At 38.7% G+C, this 12358-nt stretch overlaps 1 pseudogene; it reads right to left on the bottom strand.

Annotated features, from left to right (window-relative positions):
* Window positions 1-10789: 10789 nt before the first annotated feature.
* LOC139437534 (protein DBF4 homolog A pseudogene) lies at window positions 10790-11995 on the bottom strand (annotated as a pseudogene).
* Between the last annotated feature and the right edge of the window lie 363 nt (window positions 11996-12358).

Here is a 12358-nt window from a genome sequence, read left to right as displayed (position 1 = left end):
GATCTCTCTTCTTAAGACTTTCATGCTACTGTGCTGGAGTTGTAGTTGGTGTTGGGGTTTAAGATATATTTAGGGGATCTGAATCTCTGGACTGACAATGTGATAGCCAGGTCCTGAGCCTCAACAGACTCCAGCACCTACAATCTGATTTATTGGACTCACCAAACTCAGCTAAGATGGAGTTGAAGAAGGACAACCACCACAACATGGAGGCTAGAGTGCCTACAACTGAAAGCGAGAGGATTGCATCCAGTATCCATGAGGAATCTGAGCCTCCTCTTGACATAGAGGTGCAATGGACACAACCAATCCAATGTCCACAGAGAAAAGGTGGCATTGGAGTGGGAAAAGTGGACATGGTGGCTAATGGGTATGGGGAATGGCAGGAAGAGACGAGATGTGGAGGTGTCTTAAGGACTTGGAGCTGCCCTGTATGGTGCTTCAGGGGCAATCACCGGACATTGTAAATCCTCACAGGGCCCACTGGATGGAATGGGGGAGAGTATGGGCCATGATGTGGACCATTGACCATGAGGTGCAGAGGTGCCCAGAGACGTACTTACCGGGTGCAATGGATGTGTCATGATGATGGGAATGAGTGTTGCTGGGGTGGGGGGAGTGGTGGGGTGGGGGTGGTGGGGTTGAAGGGGTCCTCATATATTTTTTTTAATGTAATATTTTTACAAAATCAATTTTAAAAAAAAGATGAGAGTTATTTGTAAAAGGAAAAAAAAAAGATTCTACATGGATACTGGTTGCCATCCTCCTGCTTTCAGTTGTAAGCATTCTTGGCTCCCTGGCATGGTGGTTGACATTCTTCAACTCCATGTTAGCTGAGTGGGGTAAGTCCCATTAACCAGAGTGTAGGAGCTGAAGTCTGTTGAGGCTCAGGGTCTGGCTATCATATTGTCAGTCCAAAGATTCAGATTCCCTAGATATATCTTCAACCCCAGCACCAACTACAATTCCAGTAAAGTAACAGGAAAGGCTTGTAAAAAGAGATCACATCTGAGTGCAGCTCCATCACACAGAAACACCAACTCCAAAGAAGGGCCAACTAACATGGCAGTGAACTCCTTCTGCCATGACCATAAAACCTGTGGCCCTCAAAAGTACCAATACCTGGGGTTGTATCTACTTTATCTTTCTCTGAGACTCTGCTCAGGTGTGCATAAGGGCAATCCTTCTGACAAACTCCAGACTCTTTTTTAGAGACTCATAGCCATATAAACTCATTTGTCCTTTCCATTTCCCCCTTACTTTAGGTCAAACAGCATTTTTAACTCCTGCTATTATATGTAGACAGAGATATTCTGCTGGTCTGCATTGAACCTTTAATTCAAGGTCATTTTCTAGTTACATCATCAGCTGGTACTTCCTAGTGATCCCTCATTGCCAGGGAGGCTCATCCCCAGGTGTCACGTCCCACACTGGGGGGAAGGCAGTCCATTTACATGCTGAGTTTGACTTCAAGACTGGCCACATTTGAGTAACACAGAGGCTGTCAGGAGGGAACTCTTAGGCACAGTGCTGCTCTAGGCCTTGTTCTTATTTCAGGTGTATAGGCTCACAAGCATAGTCATTAGTATCAGGGGCTCACTGTTGAACCATCATTCCTTCCTGGTCCTTGCTGTTGCACCACTGCACTGGGACTGCCACTGCTCCCCTAGGGACCACAACAGAGCCCCCCAACCAGGAACCCAGCACCCCCCCAGCTGTTATTTTTAATTGTTTCCACTATGAGTATATCCACACATTTCTATGCACCCCAGACACATGCCCTGTATAACTCCCTGTCAACCATATGTCCCCTGTCAATAACATCCCATACCAGTATTCCTCTGCTGCCATTGTTGAACCACTCTAACACTGGCTTTTTAATTCATGCTATATTCCTCCCCATATTCAGTTGACTGTCTCATTATAGGTACTCTACTTACTGCTATAACCCTACACAACTTAAATGACTCTAATACCCATTCTCCCAGATCTCACACTGATGATCTGTTAACATTTATTACCAATACTACTTTATATATTTTCATTTCTTACTTATATTGCTTTCCCTGGCCCTAATATTTTCCTTCAAAGTGAATTTAGCCAGTAACAAGGAAATAGAATAAGAAGAACAAAGTGACAAAGAGAAGACATAACACTTATTCACTAACAACAACTAATTAACCCCCAAACATGACAAAGAAGCTAAGGAACTAATTAAGCCCATCAAGATAAAATGATGACCAGACAGCAACAAAAAGGTACAAAGCAAACCAATAATCAGGAAAACATGGTCCAATCCAATGAACAAACTAAAAACCAGGAAGAGGAGCAGAACATCAGACAAGTAATTAAAGCTCTCAAAACATATTTTAGAGGCAAACTTAATGAAGTAAAGGAAGAGATTAACAATATGAAGAAAACACTTGGAAAGAATACAGAAGAAATTGCAGTCATACACAAAAAGATGATATGATGGAGATGAACACCACAGTTCAAGAAATTGAAAATACACTCGCAGTAAAGAGTAGCAGATTAGAAGAGGCAGAGGAGAGAATTAGCGATGTGGAAGACAGTACATCTGAAATCAAACAGATAGTAGAACTGACTGATAAAAAGATAGAAAAAAGCCAGCTGGGACTTAGGGATCTGAATGACAATGCAAAATGTGCAATAATACGTATTATAGGCATCCCAGAAGGAGAAGAGAAGGGAAAGGGGACAGAAAGGGGACAAAAAGGGTGTTGGAGGAAATAATGGCTGAAAATATACCAAATCTACTGAGGGAGATGGATGTATACGTCCAGGAAGCACAATGCACCCCAAACACCAAAAATCCCAACAGTCCTACCCAAGACATACACATGTCAAATTATCCAATCTTCAAGGTGAAGAGAAAATTTTAAAAGCAGCAAGAGAAAAGAGAACCATAACATACAACAGAGGCTCCATAAGATTAAGTGCTGATTTCTCATCTGAAACCATGGAGGCAAGAAGGCAGTGGTATGATATAGTCAAGGTACTAAAAGAAAATAATTTCCAGCCAAGAATACTCTACCCAGCAAAGCTAGCATTCAGAAATGATGGAGAGTTCAAAATATTCACAGATAAACAGAAATTAAAAGAGTATGCATGCAGTAGAGTGATGCCCAGGGATGTCCTCACCAGATGCAATGGATGTGACATGATGATGGGGGAGAGTGTTACTGTGGGGGGAGTGGTGGGTTGGGGGTGGTGGGGGTGAATGGGGACATCATTTTTTTTAATGTAATATCTTTTAAAAAAATGAATAAATTGAGTAGAATTTGGGGAAAAAAAAGAGTATGCCAACAAGAACCCTGCCCTTCAAGAAATACTAAAGGGAGTTCTGTAGGAAGAAAGAAAAAAACAGGAAAGGTAGAGTTGGAGCAGAGTGTATGAGCAACAGATAACACAAAAACAGAAGGAAAAAAATAAACAAAATATGACAAACACAACTCCAAACAAAATAGGGCTACCAAAAATAATTCCTTGAAGTAATAACACTGAATGTCAATGGATTAAACTCACCTGTTAAAAGATTCAGACTGGAACATTGGATAAGGAAATATGACCCATCTAAATGCTGTCTACAAGAAACACAACTTAGACACAGGGATTGGAGGAGGTTGAAAGTGAAAAGCTGGAAAACAATCTTACAAACAAACAATAACTTAAAAAAAGGCAAGAGTAGCAATATTAATATGAGACAAAATAGACATTAAATACAAAACAGTTGTGAGAGACAAAGATGGATATTAAATATTAGTGAAAGGGATAATCTTTCAAGAAGAATAAACAATCATAAATATTTATGCTTCTAAAAAGGGTTCATCCAAATACGTGAGGCAAACACTGGAAAAACTAAGTGAAAGAATAGATGACTCTACAATTATAGTGGGGAACTTTAATACACCGCTATGAACTTTGGACAGAACATCTCAAAAAAAATCAATAAAGAAACAAAAACGTTGAATAGTATATTAGAGGAGCTGGACCTAATAGACATATACAGATCATTACACCTGAAAACAGCAGGGTATATATTTTTCTCCACTGCACATGGATCATTCTCCAAGATAGACCATATACTAGGCCACAAAGAAAGGCTCAATAAATTCTGAAAGATCAAAATCATACAAAATAATATCTCTGACCACAGTGGAATGAAGCTGGAATTCTGCAAGGGCCAGAGGCCCAGATTTCACACCAAGATATGGAAATTAAACAACACACTCTTAGAAAAACAGTGGGTCAAAGAAGAAATATCAAAAGAAATTAATATCTACCTTGAAAATATTGAAAATGATAACACAGCATACCAAAATTTATGGGATGCAGCAAAAGCAGTACGGAGAGGGAAATTTATAGCCATAAATTCATATGTCAGAAAAAGAAAGAACAAAAATTGGAGAACTAATTGCACACTTGGAGGAATTAGTAAAAACAAAAACAACAACAAAGTAATCCCACAGGAAGACGAAAGAAAGAAATAACAAAGATCAGAGCAGAACTAAATGAAATAGAAAATAAGAAAGCACTTGAAAAGATAAACAAGACCAAGAGCTGGTTCTTTGAGAAGATCAATAAAATTGACAAACCCTTAGCTAGACTAACAAAGAAAAAAATAGAGAGGATGTAAATACACAAAATAAGAAATGAGAAAGGAGATATCACCACTGACACCACAGAAATAAAGACTATCATAAGAGGATACTTGGAAAAACTATATTCCAAGAAGAAGCACAATTTGGAAGAAATGGACAAATTCCTAGAAACACATAAGCAGCCTACATTAATGAATGAAGAAATTGATGATCTCAACAAACCAATCGCAAGTAAACAGATAGAATCAGTCATTAAAAACCTCCAAACTAAGAAGAGTCCTGGTCCAGATGGCTTCACAGGTGAATTCTGCAAAACATTCCGGAAAGAACTAACACTCACCATTACTTAAACTCTTCCAAAAAATTGAAACAGAAAGAGCATTACATAACTCATTCTATGATGCCAACATTACCCTAGTACCAAAGCCAAACAAAGACACCACAAGAAAGGAAAATTACAAACCAATTTCTCTAATGAACCTAGATGCAAAAATCCTCAACAAAATATTTCAACAACACATTAAACAAAGTATACACAATGACCAAGTGGGATTCACTCAAGGTATGCAAGGATGGTTCAACATAAGAAAATCAATCAATTTAATACACCATATAAAAGATTGAAGGAAAAAAATGACATGATTATATCTATAGATGAAGGAAAAAGGACTTGAAAAAACACAGCACCCTTTCTTGAAAAAAACACTGCAAAACATTGGAACGCAAGGAAATTTTCTGAACATGATAAAGAGTATATATGAAAAACCCACAGCCAACATCGTTTACAATGGTGAAATCCTAAAATCTTTCCCTCTAAGATCAGGAACAAGACAAAGATGCCCACTCTCACCCCTTCTACTTAACTTTGTCTTAGAAGTACTTGCTCGAGCACTGAGGGAAGAACCAGATATAAGGCATTCAAATTGGAAAGGAAGAAGTCAAAATTTCGTTATTTGCAGATGACATGAAGGTACACATAGAAAACACTGAGAAATCTACAAAAAAGCTTCTAGAACTCATAAATGAGTTTAGTAAAGTCGCATGTAATTAAGACCAATATGCAAAAATCAGTAGCATTTCTGTACACCAATATTGAACAAACTCAGGAGGAAATCAAGAAACAAATACCACTTACAATAGCAACCAAAAAAATCAAATACCTAGGAAAAAATTTAACTAAAGATGTAAAAAACTTATACACAGAGAACTACAAAACACTATTCAAGGAAATCAAAGAAGACTGAAATAATTGGAAGAATATTCCCTTGTCATGGATAGGAAGACTAAATATTATTAAGATGTCTATCCTACCAAAACTGATCTACACATTCAATGCAATCCCACATCATTCTTTAAAAAACTAGAAAAACTAGCTATGAAAGTTACTGAAAAGGAAAGAGATCTAGAATAGTCAAAGAAATATTGAAAAAGAAAGACAAAATTGGAGGAATCATACTACCTGATTTCAAAACATACTACAAATCTACGGTAGTGAAAAGAGCATGGTATTGGTGCCAAGAGAGACACACTGAGCAATGAAACCGAATTGAGAGTTCTAATATAGATCCTCATATATATAGTCATATAATATTCGATAAAGCCACCAAACCCTCTCAACGGGGAGAGATGGCCTATTCAACATATGGTGCCTGGAGAACTGGATATCCATATGTAAAATGATGAAAGAGAATTACCAACTCACACCTTATACAAAAATCAACTCAAGATGGATCAAAGACCTAAATATAAGAGCCAAGACCATAAAGACTTTGGAAACCAGTGTAGGGAAGCATCTACAGGAACTTGTAATGGGAAATGACTTTATGAACTTCACACCAAAAGCACGAGCAGCAAAAGAACAAATAGATAAATGGGACTTCCTCAAAATTCAAGCATTCTGCAACTCAAAGGAGTTTGTCAAGAAAATGAAAAGAGAGCCTACACAATGGGAGAAAATATTTGCCAACCATATATCTGATAGGAGACTTATAACATGCATATATAAAGAAGTCCTATATCTCAAAAATAAAAAGATAAAAAACCCATTGAAAAAATGGGAAAAAAATTTAAACAGACACTTCTCCAAAGAAGAAATACAAATGGCTAAAAAACACATGAAAAAATGCTCCAAATTTCTAGCTATCAGGGAAATGCAAATCAAAAGATACCATCTTACTCCCATAAGATTGTCAGCTATGAAAAAAACAGAAGACTACAAATGCTGGAGAGGATATGGAGGAATGGAAACATTCATCCACTGCTGGTGGGAATGCAGAAGGATCCAAACATCCTGGAGGACAGTTTGGCAGTTTCTCAAAAAAGTAGCTATAGATTTGCCTTATGACCCAGCAATTCCACTGCTGGGTATATACCCATCAGAACTGAAAACAAGGACACAAACCAATATATGCACACCAATGTTCATAGCAGCATTGTTGACTATTGCCAAAAGTTGGAATCAACCCAAATGCCCATCAACAGATGAATGGATAATTAAAATGTGGTATATACATGCAATGGAATACTACTCAGCTTTAAGAATGAATACACTACAAGCACATGTGATAACATGGATGAACCTTGAGAACCTTATGTTGAGTGAAGCAACCCAGGTATTGAAGAACAAATACCGCATCACCTCAATGATATGAAGTAAGTAAATCAAGCTCCTCCGAGAGCTAGAGACTGGATGATAGGCTTAAAGGAAATTGGCGGGTAGAGGAAGGATGTAAGCTGACACCTACAAGGGTGAAATCTGTGAAAAACTGGAGGTAAATATTTGTACAAGGAAGGGATAAAATGGGGGCATAGGGTTATCTTTGGGTGGGGTTTCTGGGCTTGAGGGGGGCTAGGGATGGGAGGATGGGTAAGATAGCCCAAGAAATTGGGGGGAGGATGGGGGAACATATGAACATAGGAGATTGCCAGGTATTTGGTTGAGAGTATAATGCTTAGAAAACTTTTTCAAAAATATGATAAGGAAGGTACTTGTCTAAGATGCTTAAAAGTGATAATCTGACGCAGGACAGGCTTCTAGGGAGAGTGTGAGTGCTCATTTTGCCATGGTGGGATGTATCATTGGACAGAGACCCATGTAATGAGAGTGAGGGCATGCCCACATCCTGGGGAGGACTGGTGTTTTCAAATAGAGTGAATCATGTCTCTCAAGAGAAATAGTGGCTCCGAATACATTGGGGCAGTTGAGCATGTCAAGCCCTCAGCATTGATGCAAGAATCTCTGAACATGGCCCTTCAAGCAATGAAGATTGACTGTCACTGTGGACCCTGAGGGGTGGGGGAAAAAGGGATTGAATAGATGCAACCAATGTAACTGTGTGGGCAATAGAAGTGTTCCACAAGATTACGCAAGGATGGATATAAGACATGTTAAATTACTCCAAAAATGTATAGGGGCTGATAGGCTAAAATGTAAATCATAAGGTAAAATGTAAGATGACTACAATTTAGAAAATTTTATAGTCTAAAATATAAACCACAATGTAAACACAAATGTTACCTTGGTTGAAAGCTATTGTCTCAATAGCTGTACATCAGTTTCAGTAAATACAGTATGAATATGTAAAAAGATTATTGCTGTGGAAGGGAAAAGCGTTTTATGTTGGATATGTGGGAGTACTGTATATTGTATATATGAATTACTGTGATCTAAAACTTTTGTGAAGATAAACTTAATAAATAGGAAAAAAGAAAAAGAAAAAGAAAAAGAAAGTACATAGACACTGAGGAAGAGAGGGAAGAAGTTGCCTTGCCAATTTTCATACCGGGCAACATTTACTGCAGTGATGGAAGGGAAAACATCAAAAACAAAGCTTTTGCATCTCTTAATTTTTGATACCCCAATTTACTTTTACCTTAATTTTTCTAAATTAATATGTGTTCTATAACCTTTAAACTCATCACTATATTCCATTTTACTATTAATGGAACCTGGCAATATATTTGGCTTCCTTTTTGCAGAAGTTTTGGATCACAGAGAGGTTCAAAAATGGTAGCGGAGGAATACTGGTGTGGGATGTTATTGAGAGGGGACTCATGATTGGCAGGGATTTCTCCAGGGCATATATCCAGGGTACATAAAAATGTTTGGATGTTTTCATAGTGGTTACCATTTAAAACAACAACTGAGGGAGTGCTGTGTTCCTAGCCTGGGGAGCTCTATCACAGTCCCTAAAGGAACAGCAACAATCCCCCAAGTGCAATGGCAAAGACCAAAAAAGAAGGAAGGTTCAACAATGAGCCCTTGATACTAATGACAATGCTTGTAAGCCTATGCACCTGAAATAAGAACAAGGACTAGAGATGCAGGGTGCCTAAGAGTTACCTCCTGAGAGCCTCTGTGTTGCTCAAATGTGGCCAGTCTCGAAGCCAAACTCAGCATGTAAATGTGTTGCCTTCCCTCCAGTGTGAGACAGGATGCCTGGGGATGAGCCTCCCTGGCACTGAGGGATTCCTACCAAGTACAAGGTGATGATGTAACTAGAAAATGACCTTGAATGAAAGGGTCAACTCGGACCAGCACAATATCTCAGTCTTCATATAATACTAGCAGTTAAAAATACTTTTTGGCCTGAATAAAAGGGGGAAATGGAAAGGACAAAAGAGTTTATATGGCTATGAGTCTCCAAAAAGAGCTGGGAGGTTATCAGAGGGGTCAACCTTATGCACACCTCAGCAGAGTCCCAGAGATAGATAAAGTCGATACAATCTCAGGTATTGGTTTTCTCAGGGCTACAGAGACCCACAGGTTCTATGGTCATGGCAGATGGAGTTCAGTGCCATGTCAGTTGGTCCTCCTTTGGACTTTGTGTTTCTGTGTGATGGAGCTGGACTCAGATGTGACCTTTGTCCACAAGCCTCTCCTGTTACTTTTACAGGATCTAGAGTCAGCGCTGGGGTTTAGTGTATACCCAGGGGACCTGAATCTCTGGTTTGTCCATATGATAGCCAGGCCCTGAGCCTCAACAGACTTGCAACTCCTACACTCTGGTTTATTGGACTTACCCCACGCACCTAATATGGAGGTGAAGAAGGTCAACCACCACACCAGGGAGCCAAGAGTTTCTACAACTGAAAGCAGGAGAATTGCATCCAGCATCCATGTGGAATCTAAGCCCCCTCTTGATATAGATGTGGAGTGGACACAACCATTGTAAGGTCCACAGGATGGAGGAAGAGTGTATGGATTAGAATGGACTTACTGATATTCTAGTCATGAAATATTGTGATTAGTAATCGAAGAAAATGTGGCATTGGTGTGGAGAAATTGGCCATGGTGGCTGCTGGGGATAGAGAGTGGGAGGAAGAGATGTTGACATGGGGGCATTTTTGAGGGTTGGAGTTGTCCTGAGTGGTGCTGTAGGGACGGTTACCAGACATTGTATGTCCTCCCATGGCCCACTGAGTGGACCGTGGGAGAGTGTGGGCTATGATGTGGACCTTTGACCATGAGGTGCAGCGATGCTCAGAGATGTATTCACCAAATGCAATGAATGTTTCATGATGATGGAGGAGAATGTTGCTATGGGGGGAGTAGTGGGGTGACGGGGGTTGGGAGGTGTATGGTGACCTCATATTTTTTTAATGTAATATTAAAAAATGAATAAAGACAAAAAAAATCAATAAAAAAAACATCAAAAATAAATAAGTATTGCCTCAATATAAAGTATATCCAGTTTCTCAAGCAAGTAAAAATGTAAAAGTGTCAATGTTTTTGGTAATAATGATTTTCTGAATCCAGACATAAAAATGAGTCATTTGTTCCTTTCTGTAGGAAATTTAGGTTTTTATATGTAATCCTATCATACTATCTTGGACTCTAGTTCATAGACATTAGATATGATTAGAATATCTAAATTTATGCTAATTTCACCTGAAATTAGTATTCCATGACATAATCAAACTATATTGTTGTTACTCATAATAAATATTATGAACATATGCAAAATAAGATGAGTCAGTTTATTCTACAATTTCTCTATGATAAATATTCAAATTTGTAGAAAAATGCAATCATCACCTTTATTGGTAATATTTATATTTGGTTCTGTAAGCAAAGTTGGCAAAAATTCTAAGAATTTTAATATATAGTATAAAAATTCCAAGAATATGATTCTTACCACTAATGAAAATTATGCATTTTTTAAAGTCTAAAAACCAGTACATGTAGAAGTGGAAGGGAAAGAGGAAAACATTGACAGCAGATTATTTCAATCTTCTTCCCAGATATCTGTAACATCACATGTGCCGCTGTTTTCGGTATAGCTGGTGAAACAAAAATTCTGATTTTTCTTCACTGGTTTGAAATAAGCACAGTAAAGATTGTATGAGTGAACTACAAATTTCAGTTTTCTTCTTGTGGAGTGAGAAACTCAGTTCTCTTCTTGTCTGATTCCACATTTGGTTCCAGATTTTCTATTTTAATTCTTCCTAATAATATGTTCGCTTTCCAATGGATTTTACCAGAAGGTAAACTCTCCATAACCTTGATGTCACATTCATTCGGTTCCCCAGGGGGGCTATGGCATGAGTGTTTGCCAGAATTGTTAGGTGCTCTTGTGAACTGTTTATTGTTTTCACATCAGAATCATGACCAAATGTTGAATTCAGGTCCTCTTCCCTCAGACCCGTGGCTGCAAAAAGCACAGCACCTGAACTCTGTTTCAGTTGAGATGCACTATCATTCTCACTGAAATTGGAAAATTGTATGGATGCCTGTAGCCCACTGGACAGTGATCTGTCCTTAGTTCTCCTATGTCACTCTCATTTATAATGAAATTACGTTCAGAAACATAAAGACTGCATCCTTGTTTCTTTTTCTGTAAAGGTAGATGAGTAAGATTCTCTTTTATGTCATTTTTAGCTGGATTTAACACAGAATATTTGTTAGTCTTTTCCTCATCAAGTCCTCTCTTGAAGGGTGGGCGATGGGTTCTAAAATATACATAAGTTTTTGTCCAGGTTCCTGGGTTTATTTATACAGGAAATTCTGCTTGATCTTCTGCACAACTTTATTTTCCCTTCAGGCCTTCTGAGAGATAAGTTGCAGTTCTAGGTGTTCTCTTGTAGTAACAGGAGAAAGGGATCCAACGCTGTATTTCATTCTTTTCTTTTTAGGCATGTCCCTTTCACATTCCACAAAATCAGAACCTTACATACAATATTATCAACAACTCCATACTGGTTACTCTGTGTCAAGTTTCTGTGTTCCTCACTTAGAAGGTGAGTTTCAAATCTCCCTATTTCTGCAAACAACATTCACAAGATTCTTTTCTTTCCTTCTCTTTCAAAAGCAGCTGAATTGGGGTTCCATCATTTTTATCACCATCTGTTTGGACTCTTTTTTTTGTTTTGTTTTGTTTTGTTTTAAATTAATTTTTTTTTATTGACTTTGTAATAATGTTACATTAAAAATATATATGTGAGGTCCCATTCATCCCCACCCCCCCCCACCCCCCCTCTCCCCCCCCAACAACACTCGTTTCCATCATCATGACACATCCATTGGATTTGGTAAGTACATCTTTGGGCACCTCTGCACCTTATAGACAATGGTCCACATCATGGCCCCCACTCTCCTCCATTCCATCCAGTGGGCCCTATGAGGATTTACAATGTCCGGTGATTACCTCTGAGGCACCATCCAGGGCAGCTCCATGTCCCAAAGACGCCTCCACCTCTCATCTCCTCCTGCCCTTCCCCATACCCATCGTCCACCA

This window comes from Dasypus novemcinctus, chromosome 24 (genome assembly GCF_030445035.2).
Source record: "Dasypus novemcinctus isolate mDasNov1 chromosome 24, mDasNov1.1.hap2, whole genome shotgun sequence".
NCBI lineage: Eukaryota > Metazoa > Chordata > Mammalia > Cingulata > Dasypodidae > Dasypus > Dasypus novemcinctus.
Note: the sequence above shows the minus strand (reverse complement) of the source record. Positions and strands in the feature narration are given on the sequence as shown.